General features: G+C 37.8%; 1 long non-coding RNA gene across 1 annotated transcript; it reads left to right on the forward strand.

Moving 5' to 3' along the window:
• The first annotated feature begins 71 nt into the window (after positions 1 to 71).
• Positions 72 to 12,972, forward strand: LOC128782171 (uncharacterized). Its single transcript, XR_008428680.1, has 6 exons — positions 72 to 258; positions 3,756 to 3,920; positions 4,832 to 4,925; positions 7,166 to 7,290; positions 10,844 to 10,896; positions 12,418 to 12,972. It is a non-coding gene; the product is annotated as an uncharacterized LOC128782171 (long non-coding RNA).
• Positions 12,973 to 26,197: the final 13,225 nt, after the last annotated feature.

The raw sequence follows: 26,197 nt of genomic DNA on the forward strand, positions 1-26,197 counted from the left end.
CCGAATGGGGAGCGGGGCCAGGGGCGGGGCCAAGGGCGGGGCCGGGCCGCAGTGGGAGCGCTGCACCGGGAGTGAGGCGGACGGGCCTTCAGCCGCTGTTAATTCTGTCGCTTATAGGGCTAGTCGTGGTTTAACCCCGACACTAGCCCAGCGCCAGGCAGCTGCTCCCTCACTTCCCCCCCAGCAAGACTGGGGAGAGAATTGAAAGGGTGAAAACTACAAAACTCAGGCACTGGGTTATGGACAGTTTATAATACGGTAAGCAAAAGGCACGCACACAAGTAAACCAACACAAGGAATGAATTCTGTGCTTCCCGTTGTTGAGCAGGTGTTCAGCCATTTCCAGCAGAGCACAGCCCCATCGCACTAAGGGTGACTTGGGAGGACAAACACCATCAATCCAAACATCCCACCCTTCCTTCTTTTCTGCACTTTATACTGACTGTGATGCCATATGGTCTGGAATATCCCTTTAGTCAGTTTGGGGCCACCTATTCTGGCTGTGTCCCCTCCCAACGTCCCAGGTACCCCCAGCTCTTTCCCCAGTGACGTGGTTTGAAAAGCAGGGAAGTCCTTGGCTCTGTGCAATCCCTGCTCAGCAATAACCAAAACATCTCTGAATTATCAACTCTGTTCAGCACAAAACCAAATCACAGCCTTTTACTAGACACTGTGAAGAAAACTACCTGAACCCCAATCAAAACCAGCACAGACTTGACTATTAATTTTTATTAATATTAGTCATTAGTCAGGGAAATCTCTCAATGTCAACTTCGTGTGGAATATTTCAGTTCAGATAATCTGACATTGTTTGACACTCTTATCTGCACAAGTATTCCTACCCTCTGTTCCAAGGATAAACAAAATCAGTTCTTGGAAAATAAAAAAAGAAAGAAGTGTTAGATGATGGCACCCTAACCTGCTTCCATCTACAGCAAAAGTTTTTTTGGCTGTTCAGTATTACCATGCTGGGTACACTCTAAATGGTTAGGAGTGAATAATTTAGGAACACCATTATCTACCTATGGAAAAATGACAATGAAAGAGAACAAACTTTATCCCCAAAGAAGAAAAAAAGTGATCACTGGGCCTAAAGAAATATGATTTCTCTTAATGTAGCCCATATTCGTGCTGCCACTCAGCAAAAAAAAAGTAAAATAATCAAACTCCTCCCTTCCTCCCTTACATTATCATTTCAGATCTTATTTTTACTCATTTTACTCTTCTGTATTTTCTGTCATTATTTTTCATGTCCCTCCAGTTTAAGCAAGAGAAGTGACAGGATGCACTGCAGCTAATTTCTAGTATTCTAATACCTTGTCCAGTATTGACAATGACAGCTGCCAGCCTCCTGAATAGCTAACTGGGGAACTCATGCTCCACAGAAATCCTGACTTAGTTTTCTTTCTCCTGTACATAGCTGCTAATTTTTTGCAGAACTTACAGAAGTCTACATCTGTTGAAGATGGTCACCTGACTAATAGGGATGAATAAAAAGCATTCAATGACTTTTTTTTTTTTTTTTTTTTTTTTTTTTTGCTTCAGTCTTTAGTAAACTGACAAGCCTTTTAGTAAACTGTGTGGCGTGGTCCCCTGAGTCAGTACCATCAGTGTGGGAACAGTCATGTTCTATTTCTGGACACTAAAATTGTAAGGGACGGTCTGTTTAAAGGTGAATGTTCACAAGACCATGGAGTCTGGTGGGATTAATCACAGGGTACTGGTAGAACAGGTGGATGTTATGGCATGACCCCTCTTGATCATCTAAAAAGTCTTGGGAGACCAGGGAGGTCCCCACCGACTGGAAGTTAGCTGTGTTTTTCCAACACAGCTTTACCCAAAAAGGTATGAGGGTGGACTCAGGGAATGACAGACCTGTGGGTATAAGGACTTGGGAAAGTTATGGAGAAGAACATATTGGTTACCACTGAAAGACAGTCAAAGAGCAATATAATCTTCAGGCGCAGTCAACATGCATTCAGAAAGGGAAAGTCCTACTTAAAGAATTTTTATCCTTCTATGCTAAGGTAACCTGCCCAGAGGATGAAGGGAAGGCTTCATCCAAAGTGCATGTTGGTATTTTTGGATTATGACACTGTCCCTCATAACATCCTTTTGGAAAAGTTGTCCAAAGAGAAGGAACAAGCTGCACCGGGTAAAGGACAGGGATCAAAGGGCTGTTGTGAATGTGTCTGACTAGCTGCTGGTGCTGTTCTTAAGGGCTCAGTTCTAGAGCCAGTTTTATTCCATGTATTTATCAATTATCTTGATGCAGGAATTGACAGATTTGCTGATGATACTAAACTGAGACCCTGGGATCGAGTAACACCAGGCACAAGCCTGAACTGGGAGAGGATGGACAGCAGCTCTGCAGAAAGGGATCTGGGGTGCTGGTGGACAGCAGGCTCCACCTCAGTCAGCAGGAGGAGAAACCCCCTCCTGGGGTGCATCAGACACAGCACAGCCCAACAGCCAACAGAGGGGATTGTCCTGCTGTATTCACTGTTGGTGAAGCCCTTTCCCTTTCCCTTTCCCTTTCCCTTTCCCTTTCCCTTTCCCTTTCCCTTTCCCTTTCCCTTTCCCTTTCCCTTTCCCTTTCCCTGAAATTTCCTTTCCTGAAGTTTCCTTTCCTTTCCTGAAATTTTATTTCCTGAAATTTTCTTTCCTTTTTTCTAAAATTACTTTTGCTAGAAACAGCTGATGGCTCAAAACTATCAGAGAGGGGCACTTACAGGCATATATGCAGACAGACTTATGGAAAGGCAAGCCCAATTCAGATACTTTGAGGCAATAATGTGAATTATTCACAAAGATCAAGAGAGGCTGGTGTTTGTAGACTATCTCTACTATTACTAGAGCCTAAATCCCTCAGCAACGGAGGATACAGCTTTTCAAATTAGGTTTTTATTGAAAAACATCCTCTTAAGGAAACAGCCCCCCACACCCACAGACTGGCATAAAAGGAAACAGGAGAAATGAGGCATTAAAGGTTAAAATTACTTCTGTGAATTCTCATAATGGTGCATCAACTCATCATTCCATGGCAATACAAGAAGTTTTGGCTGAAAATATCTGTCTAAATAGAGGAATGCTACTACTGTGCAAACACCTTGCTTTTGTATCTCCAGCTGAGGAACAAGTGGGAATTCTTTCTGAAGACTTGTTTTGCTGATTGATGGTCATACTCCATTAAAAACAAAACACAGACGTTCATTAAGTTTTTTCTAATGAATTTTTAATGGTTGCATAAGACCCTTCTGATGCAACTGATGCATCCATGCTATCATTCATGTTGTATTCAAAGGACTAAATAAACACATAAATAGAAAGATCTGTGCAGGTAAGCATTTATTATTTCATAACTTTAAAAATCTTCCAGTATTCAGACCATGCGTTTTTTTCCTCAGGAAGCCAAACTGTAGCTTCTCATACTGATGCTGCACCCAGAAAGAGCATGCAGAATACTGTATCAAGATCACTGTATCAAGGCATGCCACCTCTTTTTCCAACCCTAGATTATGATGCTTTATAATGATTGAAAAAAAATTTGATAATCATCCTTCCTCACAGAGGATTTAAAAGAAAACTGTGACAGAGTGCTGAAAGACAGACATGAAAATATGATTCCTGTAAAAAAAAATTCTATTGGATACCATAAACTGTCATGCCTATGTGCTTTCTTGATGTGTCCCATTTTCTCTGCAGAAATTTTGTCCAGTACTTTTCAAGTATTTTCTTTTATTTTTTTTTTTCAGGTGCTTGGTATTCCTACAGTGTGCATAAACAGCAGCTTCAATTGGACTTGCTATTCTATGTTAGGAATGTTGTACAATTGGTTATTTCAGGATGTTTCTGAGCAAACAAGATATTATATGTACTTCAAAGCAGTGCAAATATTTCTTAGAAGGATGAGAATTATGGTATGTACATACTACAAGTGCTTTATTTAAGTACAGTTACTCAGAAGTATCCCCCAAACTCTGAAATTACAACACAAGAAGCTATAAAAACACCAGTAACAAATACAGAACTGCAAATGAAACCTTGTCTCCAGAAAATTCAAATGGCTGTAAGTTTAGGAAAGCATATTGTATTCCAGTTTAAAACTCAGATAATGAAAATATAATCCCATATGACACAAGAGCAAGGAAATGTTTAGTTTAATAAAGTAAAGGTGGAAAATTTTAAACTGGTTAAAATAATTTTGCTGACACATTGTAAAACTAACCAGGGGGTATTTCTGCAAGGAAGTATTACTTACAAATTGTGTTATTTAAAACTATCATTAAGAACAAGTGTCTAGCAGAATATAAGGTATACTTTGCAAATTACAGAGATAAGGTCAACATCTAAGTTTACATTAGTATAAATAACAAATGCATACCAACAATTATGGAAGGAATTATTATAAATCTATGACCAGAATTTTAGATTTCAAAGTACTTTTAATTGATTAAAAAGACTATTTCTTCATGATTGGATTGTTTCCTGCCCCTGTACTTCAGAGTACTTTCCCCACATCCTTTTATTCCTGCTCTAGCAAAGACTTAACAAGATTTTAGTTTTTCCTTCACTCACTATGGCAATTTCTACATAACAAAACATTAATTTCTGTATTAAAATCAATTAAATAGTCCTGCAAATACACAAATACTCTAAACTAGCTTAATAAAAATTATTTTTCTTTCTTACAGCTAAAATCACTTCATTTGCATTGCACTAGGACTCAGCCTATTGAGCTGCTAAACAAACTAGCTACTGTTTCAGATCCTTTTACACCTCCAAAAACAAAGAAAAAAAAAGTAACAACTGAAATATGGTTTTATTCCAGGTCACATTATCTAGCTAATCCAGTAGGATGCTAAAACACAACTATAAGATATAAAATATTGCTCGGACAGTCCTCATTTGTGCATTTAAACCAGGTATGAAAGAATAACAGTATTTAAATGATTGTTTTATTGGTAATATGTGGTTGTAATTCGTAACAATTATTAAGTGGTTAATATATATTTTGTATTGCAATAGAATAGAATAGAATAGAATAGAATAGAATAGAATAGAATAGAATTAGAATTTTCAGTTGTAAGGGACATAAAATGATCATCCAGTCCAATTGCCTGACCCCTTCAGGCTTGATCAACAGGTAAAGTGTGTTACGAAGAGCATTGCACAAATACCTGCTAAACTACAGATTACAGACTCAGCCATGTTCCTATCATCCAGACCTTCTCAAAAACCTGTTGATATGGTTTAGCAAAACCTGAGCTCTGCAGGATAACTCAGACTAGTAAATTAAATACTAACTAACAAAAATTCCCAAGGCAAACATAACACATTAAAGTTTCATTAAAGAGACAGAATAGTCTACATATATTTGTATCTCATATTAATATATCAGGATATACACGGGCTGTTAAGTATGAAAAAATTATTGCATGCAATCTCTCTATGTCTAAAAGTAATTTCTAAATAAAAGCTCTTTGTAATTTGAATTCCTGCTAAGGTCTCTGATTAATTCAATTCATTTGGCAGTAATATGTTGAATCAAAGAATAGACCCTAGCAAATAGGGTCTAAAAACCATGTATTAAAAACCCAATAATACATCCCCCACAAAATCCTCCAAAATTCCACAAAAAGCTGCTACACAAACAGGTACTTTACTAGTTATAGATCTAAGGCTTTATTAATCAATATACAAATATATATCCTGTTAATCCATCAAGAGAGCACATATCAGGATTAAAATTCAAAGGGCTTTAGTTAGAAAATGTTCTTCATCAGGAAAGCACTCAGAGATGCAGAAGACCTTGTGCAGACAAGTTAAAGGTTCCCTTATGGTTGTGGAAATCTCATCCTATACCTCCTTCCTAAGTGACAGCATTTTTAAACAGAAGCAGCCAACTTTTTCTGTCCTGAACAAAAGAATGTTAAAAGACAACTCTTTGCTTTTATGCCTGTTCTTCATCTACTGTAGCAGCTACAGCTGTTGCTTCAAACTCTTGCTACATCTTAGGCATGCAACACTCTTTAAAACTAGTCATAAAACGTCCAACAGAAATGGGTGAAATTAGAGCTTGTAGGTGGGCAAGACTGCTCCCCTCTTCCAAATGTCGGGGGTGTCAGTGTGATACTGTAACGCAGTGAAACAGTGACACTGCATCCTGTAGGCAGCCTGAGAGAAATGAAAACTGCCACAGAGATTGATTTTGTTTCCAGCCAAAAAAAATTGAAGAGATTCTAGGATTAGTTTATAAATATATAGCAGAATGTTTCAGCCACTAGTTTCAAAAGTCTGTATTTTGGCTATTTATAGTATGTGAGCCAGCTTAATTAAGAAGCCCTAACAACTGTTCCAAAATGGATTACTTTTGCTTTTTAGACTAGAATTATAACTTTTTTTTTTTTTTTCTATCAAAGCCCACAGTAGCTGAAGCAATTCTGTCATTATTCTCTTAGGCTGACAGAAGTACAAGCATGTATGTCAATATATGTGTGCTATGTCTCCAAATTCTGGCACAAAGTCAAATTTGTCAGGTCTGTGACTGTGAACATCTTCTGGTATTTAGTTGACAGAGTGAAGAAGTTGAAGTGGGGGGTGAAGAGCTGTTAGAGTCCAAGGTGGGTTCTCCCACCAGTGCAGTGAGAAAAGCTGGAGGGAAGGACTTGCCCCTGCAGTTCCCCCAGGGGGCATTTCCAGCTGTGGGTTTACCGCTGGCGCCACAGCTGTGCAACAGCTGGTCTGGGCAAAGTCCTGGATCTTCCCCGTCTAGCCCAGAAGCTGGACCCTTGGGATGAACGTCCCAGGTCAGCCTCACCCTGGGCTGTGTCTGACTGGGATCACCAGCTCTTAACCTTAATTCTGAGCTCTGTGATTTTGTCAGTGAGGCCACTGCTCCCACCTGACTTTCTGTCACACCTGGCTCTTGGCTTGCCTTCCTTCCCAGAGCAGTCAAGCCTTGCTGGGCCCAATGCAACTCTGAGAAACTGATTTGTCAAAACAAAACAATTTCAGAGTTTAGGACTAGCAATAATTTATTGAGAGGGATCTCAAAACCTGAGAGATATGCTACAATTTTAATACATTAAAACCCAGGTAACTTAAAAGGTCTGCCATGCTGTCATTATGGGTATCATGGTAAGGATTTCTGCTGCTATTCTAGATTACTATTCCCAAGCCTGGGGAAGATAAAGATTACCTTTCTCAAGCAGTCATAATGAAAACCATTCCTGTGCCTCAGAATCTTCAATCCTCAGCCTGGCCTTTTAGCAAAAACCATCATGGAAGGTAAGTTTGTCTTAGCTTATTGATCTGACAGATGTATTTATAAGTATTGAACAAAATTCCGCTTTTAGGTGCAGTGGTACAGATTCAAGAATAGACAACATTGATGCATTTTTACTCCTGACTGTATTTCTGGCAAAAACAGTATGATCTAGGGGGTTGTATTTGCGTAATTGGCAGTAAAGTTTGAACTACTGCACTTTTTTTCAAGTTCCAAATTTCCCTTTCAGTTTTTTTTTTTTTTTTTTTTTTTACACACTTGAATATACAAATGCTCAAGCTACTCCCTTCTCCTTATTGAACTGATGGAATATCTTACATGAGAGAAGGGAGACTAATGCATTAGGGCACACTTTCATTTACTAGGTGCTATGGGTGAAGAAGACTTGATCCTAAAGTGGAAAGAAAATAACTGTATGAGCTGTTGTATAGCTGCTGCAAGCATGTCTTTCAAACCCTTGTATGCTATATTTATACAGAAAGTACTACAAAATGCCCCCATATTTTACAACTGCCTACTTCTTTTTTTTTTTTTTTTTTTTTTTTTCCTTTTCTCAGTAAGGCTATGTGTTTATGTCCACAGAGAATTGATTTTTAAATTTCTTTTTTTCTTATGACTGAACTGGGACTTTTTCCATCTTCAGCTACTGAAGTTGAAGAATCCTTATCAGCACACTGACACCACTTTGTAGTGCTGTGAATCTATTTTTCACTTCTTCAGTATACTTTTCCTTACTGAATCTAGCTGATGTTAAGAACTTTCTAAGCATGTCTGCAATCATATGTAGAAAAAGAGGTCTTGGCTTAACAAAGGGGAATAGTTATTGTAGATGATAAATGCACATATCTTACCTGTAGGTATTGTAGTTAAGGTTTTCCAAAAGGCTCAAGAGAGGTGTGTGAGTCCTTCCCCAAAAAAGTAGCTTACATTTAGTAGATTTTCTTCTCCCATACCTTTTAGTGTGTTTTTCCTCAAACTCAAGACTGTCTGAACCTTTACAAGTTGTTCTCTGCAGGTAGTGCTATAGTGAGTTTTCATGTGAATGGCTAAGAAAGAATTTAGGTGTCTCACTATAATTACACATCCTGAAATTACAGAGCCTCAGCTTGTACCACCCTAGAGAAACTAGGACTGCTGCCTAACATTTATGAAATTGCTGCACAGAAAATACCACAGAGTGCTCCCTCCCTAATACTGCACAGCAGAAATGTGTGAGATACTGTGGCTGAAGTCACAGTCAAAGTCTGCACTTGTTTTGGAAACAGAATTTTTTATCCCTTTAATTAAGATAAGCCTAAGAAGGGCAAATATTGTTGCAATAAAAACTAATTTATGAAAAGGGTAAAATCTCAGTTCTCAGGTATAGCTTCATCAAAAAGTTAACTGATCAAAAATTTGACATGGCCTACATATTAGAAAGTTAAAATATTCAAATTCCATGGTTAAATATGTCATATCTGCAGTTTGGTTTCCTAATTAATCCTATTATTTTTCTGTCTGCCTCAGAGTTTTTTTCAAAGGCAGTGAGTAGAATGGGCTTCACTGTGAAAACACACAGTCCGCAGTCCATGTGGAATAACTCCTATGTTTGTTCAGCATCAGTTCTTTCATCCACAGGAGGCCTGATCCATCAGTTCTTCTCTTCATAGCACAACTGATTTAAGCATGGTACAAACAACATAATTAACAGAGTAACTGAAAATTCAGAATAGAAACGTTCCAGATTAAAGAAGATGGCATAAAGCATTTGCTAGAGGTTGATTTTCCAGCAACCAGAACCTAGGAGTTACTATAGGAATTATCTTGCTACTTATCTTCATTCTGTTTCAGTAACAGCACCTGCAAGATCTTATTGATGTAACTAGCAAACCAGATGGCAACTTTGCTAATTTTTTTTTCTTTTTTTTTTGGAAAGTGATTGATTTTTTTTACAGTCATTGTGTAGGACAGCTCGAGAATATTAAATTGAATGTACATATTGACCTATATTAAACCAAGCCACCTTGTTATGTTTGTTGATAATCTACTGTACTATTGATTGCTACACACTTCCCTCTAGAATCTGCTGGCTGTGTTCATATCTTTTATGTGTAAAACATCAGATCATTGCCAGAATGTAAAAGTTATGCATGGCTTCTGCAACCCTCACAGATCATGCTGGGAAAGCCAAGTCTGTTTTGTTTATTCTGTTACACACTTCAAGCTAATTTGTTTCCTGGCAAAAAAAGTGGCATATATAAACAGTCTGAATTTTCTTTATTTATTAAGCTCATAATCTTCCCTGGCCAGTCAAATTGCTTATTCAAACTCAGACAGCTAATAGCTATACAAAACACAGTTATCTGACTTAAAACAGTTGCTGTAACTTGCAAAATTATGCCCAACTTTCCTCATCCTTTGTTTACTGCTCCTATACGCTGTCAAATATACTGTGTTGATTTTCCCAGTAACAGTATTTTAATGTATCATTCAGGAAATAAACAGTGAAAGAATGTTTTCACTGCAGCAACGTCTCATCTAATTTTAAAGGAGAAAAGTCTACCAGCAACCATTCTATTCTTCTATGAGTATGTAAGTTTAGGTATTTTCCATGTACTGTGTATGTAGGCATGGAAAATGTACCAGTCAGGTCTCATTAATAAACTGTACCACAGGACATGTTTAAAGAGGCAGGATTCAGACCTTTGTGACCCAGAGATGACATTAAGTAATGAGATCCAATAATACTGTCCATATGTAAACAGAAAATAAATACTGTGGAAGTGGTCTGGCTCTCTGCCTTAAGAAACAGGCTTTAGGGAGAAACTCATCAGCAAATCACACAGAAGGCTGTATTGCAGAATGTCCCAAATCTTATCTCTTAGGTTAAAATAAATAGTAGACGATATAATGTCATTATTATATGTGGATAATCTACAGATTTTAGGACCTTATTGTTCAAAGTGAGCATAGAAAACAGTGAAGCCCGTTATTAGAAGGAGAGTTAGAATAAAATGCAATGAAGTTTCTCACACCACTTGCAGGCATCAACAATGAAATCTGAGTGTATATCTATTATACCTATTTGAGCAGTATGTCATGGAAGAAAGCCTGGTAATCTATTCTGCTTGGAGAGACTCACTGGAATTCCTTTCAGCAATAGCTTATACAGCTTAAAAAAATGAGTGGGTAAAGACTTTGAATGGTTTGTAAACCAGTGTATATTTTCAGCTTTATATTTCATGAGGCTTTCTTATATAAACATTTCAAATAACACAATATGCCGTTGAAGCAGAAAAAAAGTTAAATGCTGAAATTCCAAAGTGGAATTTCTCAGGTTTGCCATATGAAGCAGTCACCATATATTATACATTTTTAAATGCATTTATCCTAAACAGAGACATTTCTGTGGAGGCATTAATTCTGAAAAACTGATGTTTTAAGAAAAGAGATAGAGAGATAATTTCAAATATCTCTGCCCTGGCCCTGCATTTCCTTCACCTCTATGAATATGCAAACATCATAGCACAATGTAAATACTTATTATTACATGGTTTATATTTTCTGTTGTTTCAGACAAAAGGAAACATAAATGTTTGTCCCAGCCCTGAAGAGCTTGCAGTGTAAAGGTGAGGAGCCAAAAGAAAAGCATTCTTACAATACTAGAGAAGAATGTCAGCTGGCAATTGGCCACATATTCTCAGCATAAATTTTTTGAAATGGAAGAGTTTTTTCAAAAGATTTCATATGCAATGTGTTCCTACAACTTAACACTAATAGTCAGCTAGCCTCCTGTGCACTTCAGTCCAAATTGCAGCCAATTATTGTGCTGAATATCTATCCCCCCCCCACTTAGAGCAGAGATCTATACAGGATCAGGGGGTGAATTGCACTGCTGCCTAATGGGCCTGTTAGCAAGCTCTGTCAAGGTTTCTAGCAGTCTCCATATACACTTTATCCCTACCATTAACAAGAAAGAATGCTAATACTAAAGGCTAAGTCTAAGGATCTGACACAGCCTACGGACTATCACAATGCTCCAAAGCACCCAGCTATTAAATAAGACAAAACTGTGAGGTTTTGGTCGCAGATGAAGATGCTTAGTAGCATATATAGGTCTTAGTCCTTGAGCTGGAGAGGTGCAGGGGTGTGGGCTGACCCTAGACCAATTCTCACAGGCCGTGGCTGTAGCCACTGTGAAATGGTTGACATTGTCAGCTCCGGGAGGAAACCGACACAATCTGAAAGTGGCTTGGATCCAGTTGCAGCTCACAGGAGAAAAAGAGGGCCAGGTCTTGCTGAGCTCCCAGACACCAGCACCTGTTTTGGTGCGCTGCAGCTGCTGCCAAAGATGTTTTTTCCGCTCAAGTACTCCTGAGAGCCTGCCGCTCTCGGGCGCGGGCCCTGCCTGTAGCTGGGACGAGTCTCCTTCTGCCAGGTGAGGAAAGGAAAAGCCTGCCCCGGGGGCGCGGGCAGCAGCCGCTGTCGGTATTCCACGAATTTCCTGCATATAGGGCCCGGGCGGACTCCCGGCCCCGCCCCGGCAGTTCCGCCGCACGGCCGCCAGGTGGCGCCGCGCGGCTGCCGTGATGCCGACCCCAGGCCGGGCGGGGAGCGCGAACAGCCTTAAATAATTAACGAAACAAGTAAGTGAAGGCATGAGAGCTAGCCAGATAAATACATAAATGAATAGAAAAACAAGGATCGAACTCTCTTTTGTAAACCCCATCCATTCCTTCTTGCTGCAGTGAAGTTTCTCTTTCCCTCAGTCAAGTCCCTGTTGTGTTTCTGGAAATGCTGATTCGGACACAATGACACGAAAAATTATCCGTTTGACGAGAAAGTTGTGTTCCCGGGCTGCGCCATGGCGGGACATCACGCCCAGGGACACTTCATATGCACAAGTGGAGGAGCAGTGGAAAGTGTGGGGCAGCACCTGTGCAGCCCTTACATTAATTCTTCTGTGTTTGATAATGCTTATCTACCATTTCAGTTTCTTCAGGGGTGGGATTTGGAAAACGTAATTTAATCCATATTTTTCAGAATATGGGAAGTATCCAAAGCATTATGGCACCAGCAGCTTAATATGCTGCAATTTCATGACACTATGGTGATTTAGCTGCCTTTTTTTTTTTTTTTTTTATGTCCAGAGAGGATACAAATACCATAGCTGACAGCGGACTCGTGCTACATCACAACATAAAGAGGATTACACATACAGATTACAGCTGTTAACAAACCATGGAAATATCTAACACAAGCAGTTTACATCAGAACTGGAACTGCTGTTGAAGAACTAAGTGTTTGGATAAGTCTGTGACTCTCACAGGTCTCACATATGCAAGAGATGAAACACAACATGGAGAGGAAGTCCACAAAGTGTTTGGCTGTATGGATACGGGTATTGCTGAGCTAGCAAAAGCAGTAACAATAGTGCGTGATGTCACTTCTTATCTTTAGGGTCTTTGTGATAATCTGCTGCTGCCGTTGCCATGGGAGCCTGGCATATGCTTAAAATCCATAAAGGCAATATTCCATGAGGTCAACAGACTTCGGCTGACAGGCCAAAAAGTTAGTTTGCTGACAAGTCTCCAAATCAGGAAGTTGGAAATAAGCATCTAGGTTACCCAAGATGGAAGAAAAGCTCTTGTAGAAAGACTGGTGAGGAGACAAATTTTTGTCAGTTTGGTGATTTTTAATGCAGAATAAAGTTTGTGAGAAATTACTCAGCTGAGTAAATGCCATTACAACAGTAGCACAGCTTCAATCCTCTAAAAAATGAGAGAGGGTTAGGAATAATTTGTGTGTTACTATGGCTTTAGCACTCCCTTCTGACTTCTTGATTTCTGAATGTTCCAGAGCATTTGATGGAACAGGGTGCAAGCACGTGGTGAAAACCTCTGTATACAGAAGTGTGAAGGCTGCTGTGTAAACACACTAACATTACTGTCAGCTGAGAGACAGAGTCCATTTTCTTCACAGTAGCTGCTACAATAATGTGGATTTTGTTTTCAGTGTAAGAATAATGTTCCTAACACACTATGTTTTAGTTGTTGCTGAATAGTGCTTATCCTTAGTCAAGGACTTTTCAGTGTCTCATGCTCTGCCAGTGAGGATCTGCAGAAGAAGCTGTTTAGGAGCATAGCCAGGACAGCTGACCCAAACAGATATTTCGTAACATAGGCTGTCATGACTAGTATATAAACTCGAGGGAGTTGGCTGGGAGGAGGTGGCTGCTCTTTGAGGATGGGCTGGACATCAGTCAGCAGACAATAATTTTACTGTGTATTTCTTGTTTCTCTTGGGTTCTGTTACTCTGTCTCTGCTTGGCTTTACTATTTTACATTGTTTTTATTATTGTTATATTTGTTTCAATTACTAAATTGTTCTTATCTCAACCCATTAATTTTACCTATTTTTTCCAATTCTTCTCCCTACTATGATGGGCTGGGGGGAGTGAGCAAGAGGCAGCATGGTATTTAATTGCTGTCTGTTATTGAAGCCTGACAATTAGGTATTCTATTAATTTTTTTTTACCTGCAGCTGTTCCGTTTCAATACTCAACATATATTTATTAGATAGAGAGAGGTTGCTAAACTCAGAGGATGTTAAGTACAATGGGAATCTCGTTAGTGGTCATTCACCCTGTTGCAATTAGCAGACAGTGTGGGTAGCTTGCAAATTTTGTTTGATTTCTGCTGCTGATTTGTGTGCTGACTTTTTCTGGAAATAACACCAGAAAATTCTAAAGATGCTGCATTATGAGTGTAAGGAGGATTCTGAGGACACTGCTGATTTCTTACTTGTATTTCACTTGACAGAATCAGAGAATGCTTTGGATTCGAAGTGAGCTCACACATTATCTACTTCCATCACCCTGCCAAGGGCAGGGACACCTTCCACGGGCAAAGACATCTGCCACGGGACCAAGTGACTCAAAGCCCCATCTAACCTGGCCATGAACACTTCCCAGGATAGGGCATTCACAGCTTCTCTGGGCAGCCTGTGCCAGTGCCTTGCCCTACTCACAGTACAGAATTTCTTCTTAAGATTTATTTTTAAACTATCCTCTTTGCTTTTAAAACCATTCCCTCTCCTCTCCTCTCCTCTCCTCTCCTCTCCGGGCAGTGGGTCCTGGATTCCAGATTGTGGTTCTGTTCCCACTGTCAGCACGTCTCTGTTTGAGTGCACTGTCCAAGCAGGTTGAAGTCTTGTGGCCTGTTTGTCTTTCCTTTCCATTTAATTCCCTTTTGTCATCTTGTAACTCTTCTGTAATCTTACCTGCTGATCTCTGCAACTCATCTCACTCCTTGGACTAAAAATAGAAACAGATCCCCTTAAAGAAAGTCCTCAGGCAAAAAATCCAGTTCAAAGCCATCCCTTTCTTTTTGAAATCTCTACAGATTTCTGCAGTTTACCTCCTCTGAGATACAGCCCTCAATTGTCTGTGCACCATCACTTCCTATTTTCTTTTTGAACCTGCTTCCTTTCTTCCTTTGCAGACTGTCCAAGCCATTCACATTTCTTCCTGGTGTTTCCTGCCATCTGTATCTTGCTAACTTCCCCTCTTCTTTCAAACTGCATTGTATGCCATATCATATTTTCCCATGTCTACTAATTTCTCTTTCTCCATCAGTCATATGTGATAGAATAACGTATTAATTATTTGATACTTCAGTATCATTTCTGCAAAATGTACCTTACACTGGCTTCCATTACTGTATTCAGTGTGGATTCAGCTAATAAACAAAGAGAGAGGCAAAGCGATCAAAAGGAAACAGGATTTTTTTTTTGAGGAGCACTTAACCAGAGTGGCTGGCAGATGGCTCTGAACTGTACTCTCTTTATTTAATAATTTCACAGTTATTAAAACTCTTCCACACCATACACATCTTCCAGAATCTGACCACTCTTGTTAGTGGGAAGCAGCCACCAGTTACTGGGTGACAGCTGTGGTCCCCAGCACTGAAACCATTCCAAAGGTCATCCCGTACAGCCTGGAAGTTATAGAAAGGGACAAATTGGGTGGACTTATGGAGAGTAAAGAAGGATGTAGAGAGCTGTCCTAAGAGCTTAACAATTTGTTAAAAACAAAACATGGGTTTTTTTTCCAGTTGTTCTCTTGACCAAGTTTTCCGAACTAGGACTGCATCCAGTCATGGTAACACAGCAAGTTTTTCCACAGAAATTATTCAATTTAAGTTATTTTATGAGAATTTTGATGAGAGACAAAATGAAACATAATGGCTTTCCTGGAAAATGGAAAACTATTTTACAAGAATATTGTTTAAAAAAAATTAGTACTATAAGTTATGCTTTCTTTGTATTTTAGTGTGATGACTTTGAAAAATACCCCACACCACACAGCAGTTCTTGCACATTTTTTGATCCAAATTTGGTCTCATAAATTCCTAAAACTTTAAAAAGTCTTTTCTTACATCCGTGCGCCTTTCATCATGCAAATACCCTCCTACTGGTATAGTTACAGTTAATTCCTTCTGAATAACTCTGCTGTACTCAGAGAATACTGGCATGACACTCAACATAGTAGGCTGTCCATATTTTGAGCCTCAAAAAATGATGAGAAATGATAGATTGTTTAAAGCTGTTGCTGCTGGCATAATTTCTACATAATGTTATTTTTTGTAATACTGTAAGTCTTTTTAAGGGCATAGGACTTGTGAAGTCACAGGACTTCATATGTGGTCTCTTAAATAAGTTGTGGTTGCATTATAGGTAAACACTAAGGAGTGGGAAGTGGAGGAAAAATAATAGTCTACAATTTACTACTGCAAAGAGTATCTTGGTTCTGGTGCTTGTGAATAGTGACATCCTTGTGACTCAGCACTGTGTTCACTGATTGCATGCCAGGAAACTACTGCAAAAATTTAGGGAACATGTGTGAAACAGGTGTATTTATCAGAAATAGGATGGCATTTTGTTTAAACTTAAGACAAATGCAGGATTTTCCTTGTTTCCAATCTACTGTAAAGCTTAATTATATGGAAGTTTCATGGGTCACATTTCAAATTAAATAATTATTTAGGAAAGGTTTGGTTTAATTAGGCAAAAGAGCTAGGTGATATACTTTACATGGTTATTATCTTTAAAAAAATTAGGGCAATTTTAAATAGTTCTGTTTCCTTTCTAGGATGGCCTTGCTAAATAGTTTCAAAAGGATTATTTCCCTGTAGTTTTCATAAGGATTATGCCAATCTCAAAATATGAAAATCTGGCCAAAGGAGGTCTGCATAACTGGGTATGTACTATTTAGGCCTTCAGAAGGTATGGGGAAATTATTATTATTGTTGTTTTTTTTTAGAATTTTGGCTGCTTTCACACACAGCTGTAGGAAGATCAGATAGTGCCCTAAGGTAGAAGACTCCTTTGTTAATTTTATTTATGTCTCTCTATCATGCCAGTCTGTCATCTAATCAACAAACTCTAACCATCTCTAGGAATGAAACTTGGAGAGTTAACTGTCTCTCAAATTAGATTTTTTTTAATGCCATCTAGTCAGACCCATCAGCTGATAAATTGGTTGTGAATTAGGTTTTCAGATATTTATGATATGTAACCAAATTTAATGTGTTGAAAATAAGAAAAAACAAAAAAAGAGTGTCTGTAAACAAACTGAATTTGTAATTTTGCTATACTGAAAAGGTGATGGGAATGTTGAAGCAAAGCTGAGGTGAGATGTTACAGAGGTGCCATGGCAAGTTTTGTATGAGCCATCTCGGGTATCTGAAACCAGGTGACTAAACCTAAATTTCATATGGCTAACTCTCCTTTCAGGAATACTGTTTAAAGTAGACTATGGGACGCTTAAAGGAGATTTCTACTGAATATTTTTTTTTTCTCATTAAGCCAGTTGCTGCAGGAATACCTGGGCTTTCTTTTGAAGCAGGTGATACTACTGTCAGAACACTGCAGTTTAGCGAAACAGAACCATTTCAAATTTAAATGCATTTATATGCATTTGACTTTGCATTTATAACATTTGTCTTTGTTAGAATGCAACATGGGATATGGATAAAAGAGATTTTATTCCAGAGAGAAGATAAGCAGTAGCTGTTCACAGAGGTCAAATGTCACCTAAGAACTCTGACAAAATAGTATTTAATGTACTTCCTTTATGTCTTGCTTCTTTCTTTTCTCGGTAATTATAAACAGAGTACTGCACTGGATCTTGGTTTAAAATAATCCTTCAGAAAAGAAAAACAGTTATTCCATCTGGTATACTGCAAGCACTTTAGAAAAAGTGATGTAAATTTTGATGTATCTCAAAAAAAATCCCCAATGTAAATTACACATAAGAACATACACATGCAAATGGTAGCCTATATCCCAAACAAGCTTATTCAACACCCCAGATGTCAGCATGACAATGGTTAAAACTCTTGTTAAATAAGGAACTTAATTTAAAAATATGATGTGCTGTACATGACCTGTCCTGTTTCTGGAATTTTCCTCTGTTCTTTTGTTTGGCTTCTCTTACACTAAAAAAAAAAAAAACCCAAAAAAACCCCCCAAAAACAAACAAACAAACAAAAAAATTATATATATATAAATCAAAAAAGGAATGACCTTCCAAAGCATTAGGATGGTCAGATCTGTCCATTAGTATCATCCCATCCAGTACAATCCCATCCAAAAATAGTATAAAAAGGGACAAAAGCTAAACCTAGTCAAAATTTTGTGTTTTGCCACCTGGCCCAGTAAACCTGCTAGGCACTGGTGCTGACTTGTGGAGCTCTGTGTTCCTGCAGGATTACCATATGTGAAGGATCCTTCCAGCTTTATGCTTTACCTGGGCAGACAGCAGAATTTCTGTGCACTTAGACATGAGGCAGCAAGTGAGAATCCCTGGATACATTTTTGCTGAGTAGGCCAGGTTTTCACTTGATGTTGTTGTTATAGCTGTAGTCTGCATTTCCAATAATAAAGGTAGAAAAAAGAATTGGGTCTTCTGACAAAGGATGAGGAAGACGGCAGAAACAGAACTCAATATGCGCTGCTCAGTGCAGGACAGAGCAATACTCACAAACATTCACATACAGCGACTGTAGCATTTCTTTTCACCTTTGGCTTTCCTCAATTGTTGCAAGGGATATTTCCTGGAATTTCCATTACCCATTTATCCTTTACACTTGGACTGCCTGTCAGCTTGCTGCTGCCTCCACAGTACATTTAGGAGAGAAATTTGACATTTGAACTAGTAGCTATGGTTGCAGGCCGTTTGCTTTGTTCTTGGTCTAAAGGAGACACAAATTAAGATGGCTTTGCAGCATCTGGATAACCATTGCTTTCTGTCTATATGAAACATCCATCTTTAGTGATACCACATTTATTCTCTGCTGAGCACATTGAAAATTTGCATAGATTAGGTGAGTCAGTAGATAACAGATCATACTTTCTGACTTGGGAAAACTTTCTACTTTCCTCATCTACTTGTGGATTATTGTCTTATGCATTGAACCTGTCTGTTTCCTACCTTACATGTCCTTTTCTTAAATACAAATTATATCTTGAAACAATCAACTGATGGGTGTTTCCTTATAACAAATACTGAGTGTTTCTACCTTTTAAGATCTATTTCAATCCAATTATGGGGCATGCATTATTGAGAAGAACAAACTAGAGTAGCAGTAAAATGTCTTATAGTACTCCCATGAGTTTAAACATGGGTTTAAATTTGGTACCAATGAGAAAGGAATTAGGTCCATCAATTGGACATTTCACTGAAAGAAGCATGGATAGTCTATTAACTGTGTGTAACACCATATAGTGAGCAAATAATTTTGTTCCTCAAATTATTATAGGAAGGGAAAGACTTTATGAAGCTAAAAAAAAAAAGAAAAAGAAGGTATGTGTGGTCTGCGATTTATATTACACCTAGTACTCTAAAGAGAAAAAAAAACCCATTGGTTTAAGTGATAGAGAACATAAGATGTGAGGCAAACATCTTCTAAGCCTGCTTTTTGTACCAAGCTGGTACGAATCATGAGTCTCAGTAAGCATTTCTTCTTTCCTGACAGTATCCCTTGAATCTGTAGCCCTAGGCCTATTGCTAATGATTAGAAGAGGATGCCTCTAAAAATATTCTAATTTTGCATCTCTGGTATTTGCTTATATATCTATATATCCCCATTGCTAATTTCTCTAAGTGCCCAGTCCTTATCTTAAAATTAGTGATACACACTACCTAAGCAAGAATTATAGATACTTAAAACCTCAGAAAATATGCTGTTATGAGAGATAGGGAACTATGTATGTTGATAGTTTCGGACTTAGAAGTCTGTGCAATATTTACCTCACTCCTAACAAACGTTTCCAACTGAACTGTAGCCCATGAACCATCTGACTTGATGAGCCTGATTCTGTATATGATCTTTTGTGTTGGTCTCATCATTCCTGTTTTGGGTACCAAGTCTGGATTTCTGTAACCTTTTTCTTCTGAAGCTCCCTCTTCCTCTTCCTGTGAGCAATGTATATGATACACTTCAGGGCATTTTGACAAAGAATGCTGAGTACATAAAGGAATTTAAAATAAAAAAAGCACACTGTTTAATATTAATTTATTTATTCTGTACCACATTTAAAGAACTCCCAGGTCTATTCTGAAGTTTACTTGAATGACCACTTGAAAAAGAACTAATCTCTCATTTCAACAAACACCAGAATAGCAAGTGGGGAAACAAGGCTTTGTTTCACTAGGGTTTATCCATACGGGTCTACATTTTAGACTCTAGATTTTAAAGTATTATTCAGTAAGTCTTCATTGCATTTCATGCTGCCAACAAGCTTAATCTGGAAAGACTTGGGAAAATGCCCTCGTCATTTCCACATGTACCTTGTTATCCTTAATTTGAATTGCAGCGCTTATAATGTCTTAGACAATACAAAAACTGAAATAACATCAACTGGTAATATAAAACAATATTCATCAAAATGTGCCATGAAGGTAATTCATTAGATTTTACAGGATAGCAAAACTCACCAAGGGGGGGGGGTGTGTGTGTTTATGTGCACAATCTGCTGAAGCTGAAAAAACAACTGCTTGATGAGTGTTTCTTCCTTTGTACCAGCCTACCCACTGAGCTGGTAATTATTCCTGCTTTTTATCTAATCATGATAAGGCAGAACACAATCTCTTTTCCCTGCTTTCTTCCTTCACATATTACACATTAAAAAGTATCTGTATTCTGAATTCATGGTTAATTTTTCCCTGTCCTTCACAATTAATTGAAAATGTTTTAAATTATATATACAGTAGCTAATGCTCTGCAAAAAATTACAGTGTCTATATAGGTAGTTGTACTGATCTATCCTCACAGACACAAGTCTGAGATAAAATCCCTGGAAAGTAAAGAAAAATCATGTGTATTCAATCAAAGTGTGTCAAAATATTCAGGAAAGCATCAAAGAAGAAATAGCTAATCCTGGCCTTTTCTCAAATGAAGAAAGTCGGCTATACCAATAACAATGAAAAGCAATATTGACAACTCATTTTAGATTCATAACTGTGAGACATTTAATAAAATACAATTTTATAATCACAAAGCTTGAATTTCAAGACAGCCTAAATCCCATTGAGAGACTAAAATCCCATTTAGAGATAATAAATTCCATTGAATTTCCCTTTTAAAATTGTATTTCTGGAGTGAATTAATATGGACATTATTTATTTATATATTAGCTTGAGCAGATAATCTTCATGTAACTTTATAGTGGAATACATCTACCTGAATGAAATTAACACATTACAAATTCTTCAAAACATAGGTAAAACATTTGTTTTACATCTGTACGGTGCTTGGTACTACCGGGACCCACAAGTTCATTACACAAACATAGTAGCGAGAGTGGCAGCACCATTAATTATATTTTTTCCTATATTAAAATCTGAATGCAACCGATTATCATTCCATCTGTATAGACAAATGTACGCATGACACAAAACAACACGTGTATACTGGCAGTTTAAAACCAGCTATTGTCTTAGATGTGGTTGAAGACTCTGCTATTTTTGGTTTCTCCTTGTAGTAAAACCAGAATGGGATAAAAGACAAGTGGATTATTTTAATTCTGATAACAATCAATACCAAGATGTGAAATGAAAAAGAGAAATGCTCAGGAGAAAAAGGAGAGGGGGAGAGGAGAAAAAGTGGAATGAGACAAAGCAAGAGACAGAAAGAATTACAGATGTTCAGTAAATGCAGGAAGCAAAGCCAGCCCAACAGTATTTATGGTAAAGATTTCTATCTGAAGTTATTTTCAGACTATTTAAATCGGTAATGTGCTATCCTTCTTATTTGACCCTTTTTTCAGGCAGCTGTTGAAATCTTGTTGGTTTCTACTGTCAGGATTTTTAAACATCTCTCAGGTTTCTACCAAAGATTTATATCTTGCTAGTAATCAGTCATTATTCCTCCCACAAAAGATTAATTTTTTTCTTTCACTTACATAGAAATCTGTTAGTCATCAAATTTTATTTATCTTACTTGTTTGTATATGTAAGACATTGAAAAAGCATCTTCAAAATCTGCTAATACTGGTGCAATAATATTATCTTCCTATCACATCATGCTTGAATTACTATTGCTAATACTAAAAGTTTCCTTGATACACCTAGATTAAAAGTAAATAAAATAATATCATAATTGCATTAAAATGCTGAACATACTGTGTTATAATACTGATAAAATATACACCAAACCCAAACAAGAGAGTCAAAAGCCAAAATAAAATGACACATGTAGAAATGCTGAGAAACAACAAAGCAACCAACATCCAGAAAGGAATCCAGGGAAACCACATGGCTTGAAACAAAAGAAAAACAAACTGGATGCTGGAACACATGCTGTGCAGAACAAGCAAATACAAACAGCATACAATAATGTACAGAAATGGCTGAAATAGAATCCCAAATATAACAAAAGGATTAATGAGGCGGACAGAAAAATGGGTACATAATAATAGTGATGGAAATACTTAATAATAATGATGAAAGGGAAGGAGGAAATGTAAGTGCAGTGTGTCTGAAGCAAATATATTGTACAATGCCCATCATTTTGCCCAGTTTTGCTTTGACAGGTATTTAGCACAAGAAGGGTTTTGTCTAGGGATCTAATCCAAGGCACAAGGCAAAGAAAAAAATGTCTTTGCACGCTGCTGGATACCCTCCTGCAAGAAGAACCCAAAGAGAATATTGAACTCTGTTTCTGGAAACACCCAATTTGAAGAGGTGTAGAATTGTTGTATAGACACCTTATAAACTTCTTTCTATTAACAATGCACTGTCATGGCATGTGTTTGAGAAGACAGAAAGGTAGGAAGGGGGATGTAGGATAGAAAAAGGAGGCAGATTGTAGAGCTGTTGGAAGACATGAGTACATGCGTGCTGCTATTCTGCTTTCATTTTCATTTTCAAGCTGACTCCTAGCAAAATGGTGTCAAGCATATTTCTCACCAGCCCAGACACCATAAAAATCAGCAGGCTCCAGATGAATGGAGACTGTACAAAGGTAAGGAACATTTGCAAGTTATCAGAAAGAAAATTATGATTAATTACACAAGCTGTAATTGCTGTAAGAGATGAAGAATATGTAAGGCAAGAATTCTAGTGAAAAAGTAAGAATTTAAGTCACTGATGGAAGGGTTAATGAATCCACTGGAAATTTTATACTTAAGTCCTATTTTAATGGCTCAAATAGAAGACTTTGTCCAGAATTTTTAATGACATTATAATTAATTTTAGCTGTTTCACTAATAAATGCTTTTAAATGGATTACATTAGAACAAGAGTCAGTATAGATATGCTGAGCTTATGTTTATTAACATATTGATGTAGGATGATGAAACTGCTACCACCTTGTGATTAATCTCTTCTTAAAGAGGTAACCTCCCATGAACAGCTAGCCCGAAAAGTGGACGGGAGCACTGGTAAAACAGATGTTAAAATCTGGAAGACAATGAGGAAAGAAAGGGGAAGCCTTTGGGATTTTTTCAGAATTGCTTCTCTGAAGGTTACTCAGAAGGAAAAGCCAAACAGATGTGTCAGATCACATGAGTGTTTCAGAAGGCTACAAAGCTGTCTGAAGGGGGGAAAACAGATCAAGGTGAAGGAATTTGCTGTAAGGATTAAAGCAGCTGTTCAGGTATGCTTTGAGAACAAAAGCCATGTCTGTGGATGGGGACCTGCATTCTGACAGCTGGAGAGTAGAGTTCCCACCAGAGACCAGCCAGCAATGGAAGACATGGAACCACCTTCACAACCCATCACCTTTCCCCTAGAACCACAGGACTTTCTTATCCCATCACTGCATCTTGCCATCACCTCTCATCCAGAGGTGAGCCAGCCATCTCCAAAGTATCTGAGATACGATCTGTGATCCAAACTAGTCCTGCCAATAATGGAGAAAACAGTTCAAACTTGTTTTCTTTTAAAAAGCGTAGCCATGCAAAGGCCACAGTGGGAATGGTTGGTTCCAACTGTAGGAATGATTTGCAGGTGTCGTCTTGCAACTGCTCCATTATCACAGACAAGTACTAGATGTGTCACTCTCACAGTTGTGCCAAATCTAACTTTTATATGAATGAAGCCCCCCAAAAAAGCAGCAGTAGTCTGTGTTGCCATTAACAATGCCAATGAAATCAGAAAATGCTGGAAATAATTTTAATGTTTAAATTTCCATCACTTCAATTCTAGTGGCTTGCTATTAATGCAGATATTTATTTATAAAATTTGTAACAACCTTTGAGTATCCCTGGTTTTTTTTTTGGGGGGGGGGGTTCTATATTGTTGTTGGGTTTTTTTTGTTTGGAGGTTATTTTTGTTTGGTTTTTGGTTTGGTTTGGTTTTGGTTTTGGGAAGCTTTTATTTTATTTTATTTTATTTTTTTAGTTGAAATTCAACATCTTCTGGTAAAATCAAACACTCCAAATGCTGCTTTGTTACTTCAAGTAGGCACTATGTATCACTTGGCTGTTCAGTTTATAATGTAGGCTCATTACTATACTCATTATTGTGAATTATGGAAGTTTCCTGGCTGGTCTTCATTAACCATCTGGCACTTAAGCACTGATTTGTGTTTATACATAATGTTAATTTTAAGAAAGCACCTGAACATCCACTGGTAACATGTGTTTAATCGATTTCTCTGAGTTTTTGCAAAATCTCAGTAATTGGTCCAAAGCCATATTTTGCTTTATTTTTATTATTTTATTTGCATACATGGATGACATAATATAATTGTGTGCATGCAATAACAGAGATAATTTTGTTCTCTTCTTTCAGCTGCTTTTTCAATAAAGTGATTATTTTCTCTGTCTTACCTTAATGAAGCCTTAAACAGTCTGAGCTTTTCAGACCTTGTTTTTCACAAAGCAGTAGTTTTGGACTCAATACATTACAACTTCACTTTATTGCTTCAGAAAAATTTCCAAATTTCTTTTATAATTTTCTTCTGAAACATTGAGAAAATATATTTTGAGAAGTACAAAATGTCAATAATTACATTCTAATGCCCACAGGGCACTAGGGTGTACTCTTAAAGGAGCTGACAGAAAAATAACACAGGTGAGGTATAGCTCCTTTTCCATTTTCAATTTTGTAACATTGCTTTTCATTCTAGGTCTTGGTAATTAATAATTTTTAGTGAAAAAAATGTTTGTAATTACTGCACTATGATTATCAAATATAGTAAATCATCAAGGTTTCCCAAGATTCATTTTAAAACATTTCAAATATATTTTATAAATATTTCTTCATGTTAACAGCCTGGAAACACTGGGAAATATATTAACCTCAAATTACAGTGTCTGCATCTTCAGCAAAGTCTCCATCTTTCTAAGCTGTATATTTCTTCAAATTATTTATGTGAGCCTAGAGACTACTATATTTTTTCATGAGCTTATCCAGCTGAACTTGTTTTATCTAACTCATGGCCTTGTACAACTGGGCTATTAAGAAAAATAGCCCCAGCCCTGAATATGTACATAGCTACCCAGGCCAACAAGGCCCCACATGATCAAACTCAGAGATGAACCACTCTTAAAAATTTTCAGAAAAGTGCACTATAGGCAGTGTGACTGAGAAAAGTCACTGATCTGTTAAACACCACTGGAGCACTGGCTGGTAAACTGAGATAGCAGAACCCTGTGAGAGAAGAGTTATACACCTAAAATGGAACAAGTATGTGTGTGGGGATTTAAGCATTTTGAACTAAGTTTGGGTATTGAACTGTGATCCTAACTTTTCCTGATCCTGGATGGACTAAGGGGAAGACAAATGCTCAGAGCCCATTTCATAGCACTTACATTATTTTGAAATGAGATTCATTGTTTCCTTCTGTTTCCATATTCTGTTCTGTTTTCCTCCTTAAAGAATACAAACACACATTTTCTGCCTTTTTTTTTTTTCTTAAGAATTTGCTGTATATAAACTGCTGTGGTTAGAAGAGTAGGTGGGTGGGAAAGCTGCTGAAGCTGTGTCATTGTGCAGCAGTAAATGAGAGGACCTGTGCCATCTTGTGAAATATTTATTTGGAGGACTTAGATGGCAGCATGGCCTGAGCTGTTTTCTCCTAACCTGGTTTTTATCATGCTCCATGTATTGACATGGGTGAATCAATAGGGTAAATTCTCCATGATTCCTACCTCTTAATGAGGCCACGTTTAGAAAAGAAGAGAACCTTACCAAGAGCTTTCAAAGAAGCACTTTTGGCCTCCATGGCAGCTGCTCCCAGTAGAAGGCGATGTCTCGGAAGGACAGGATTGCATCTGTTACCTCAGCAAACCCTGCAGACCAGCACTGAGTGTGTTAATCAGTGTGTTAATCAACCATGCTGCCCACATGCACCAAGGTGCTTGGGCATAATGTCAGCTGGATTCTGCCCTCCTTCCCTGGGTCAAGCAGCCAACCCAGTT

The sequence above is a fragment of the Vidua chalybeata genome, chromosome Z (assembly GCF_026979565.1).
Source record: "Vidua chalybeata isolate OUT-0048 chromosome Z, bVidCha1 merged haplotype, whole genome shotgun sequence".
In the NCBI taxonomy this organism is placed as follows: domain Eukaryota; kingdom Metazoa; phylum Chordata; class Aves; order Passeriformes; family Viduidae; genus Vidua; species Vidua chalybeata.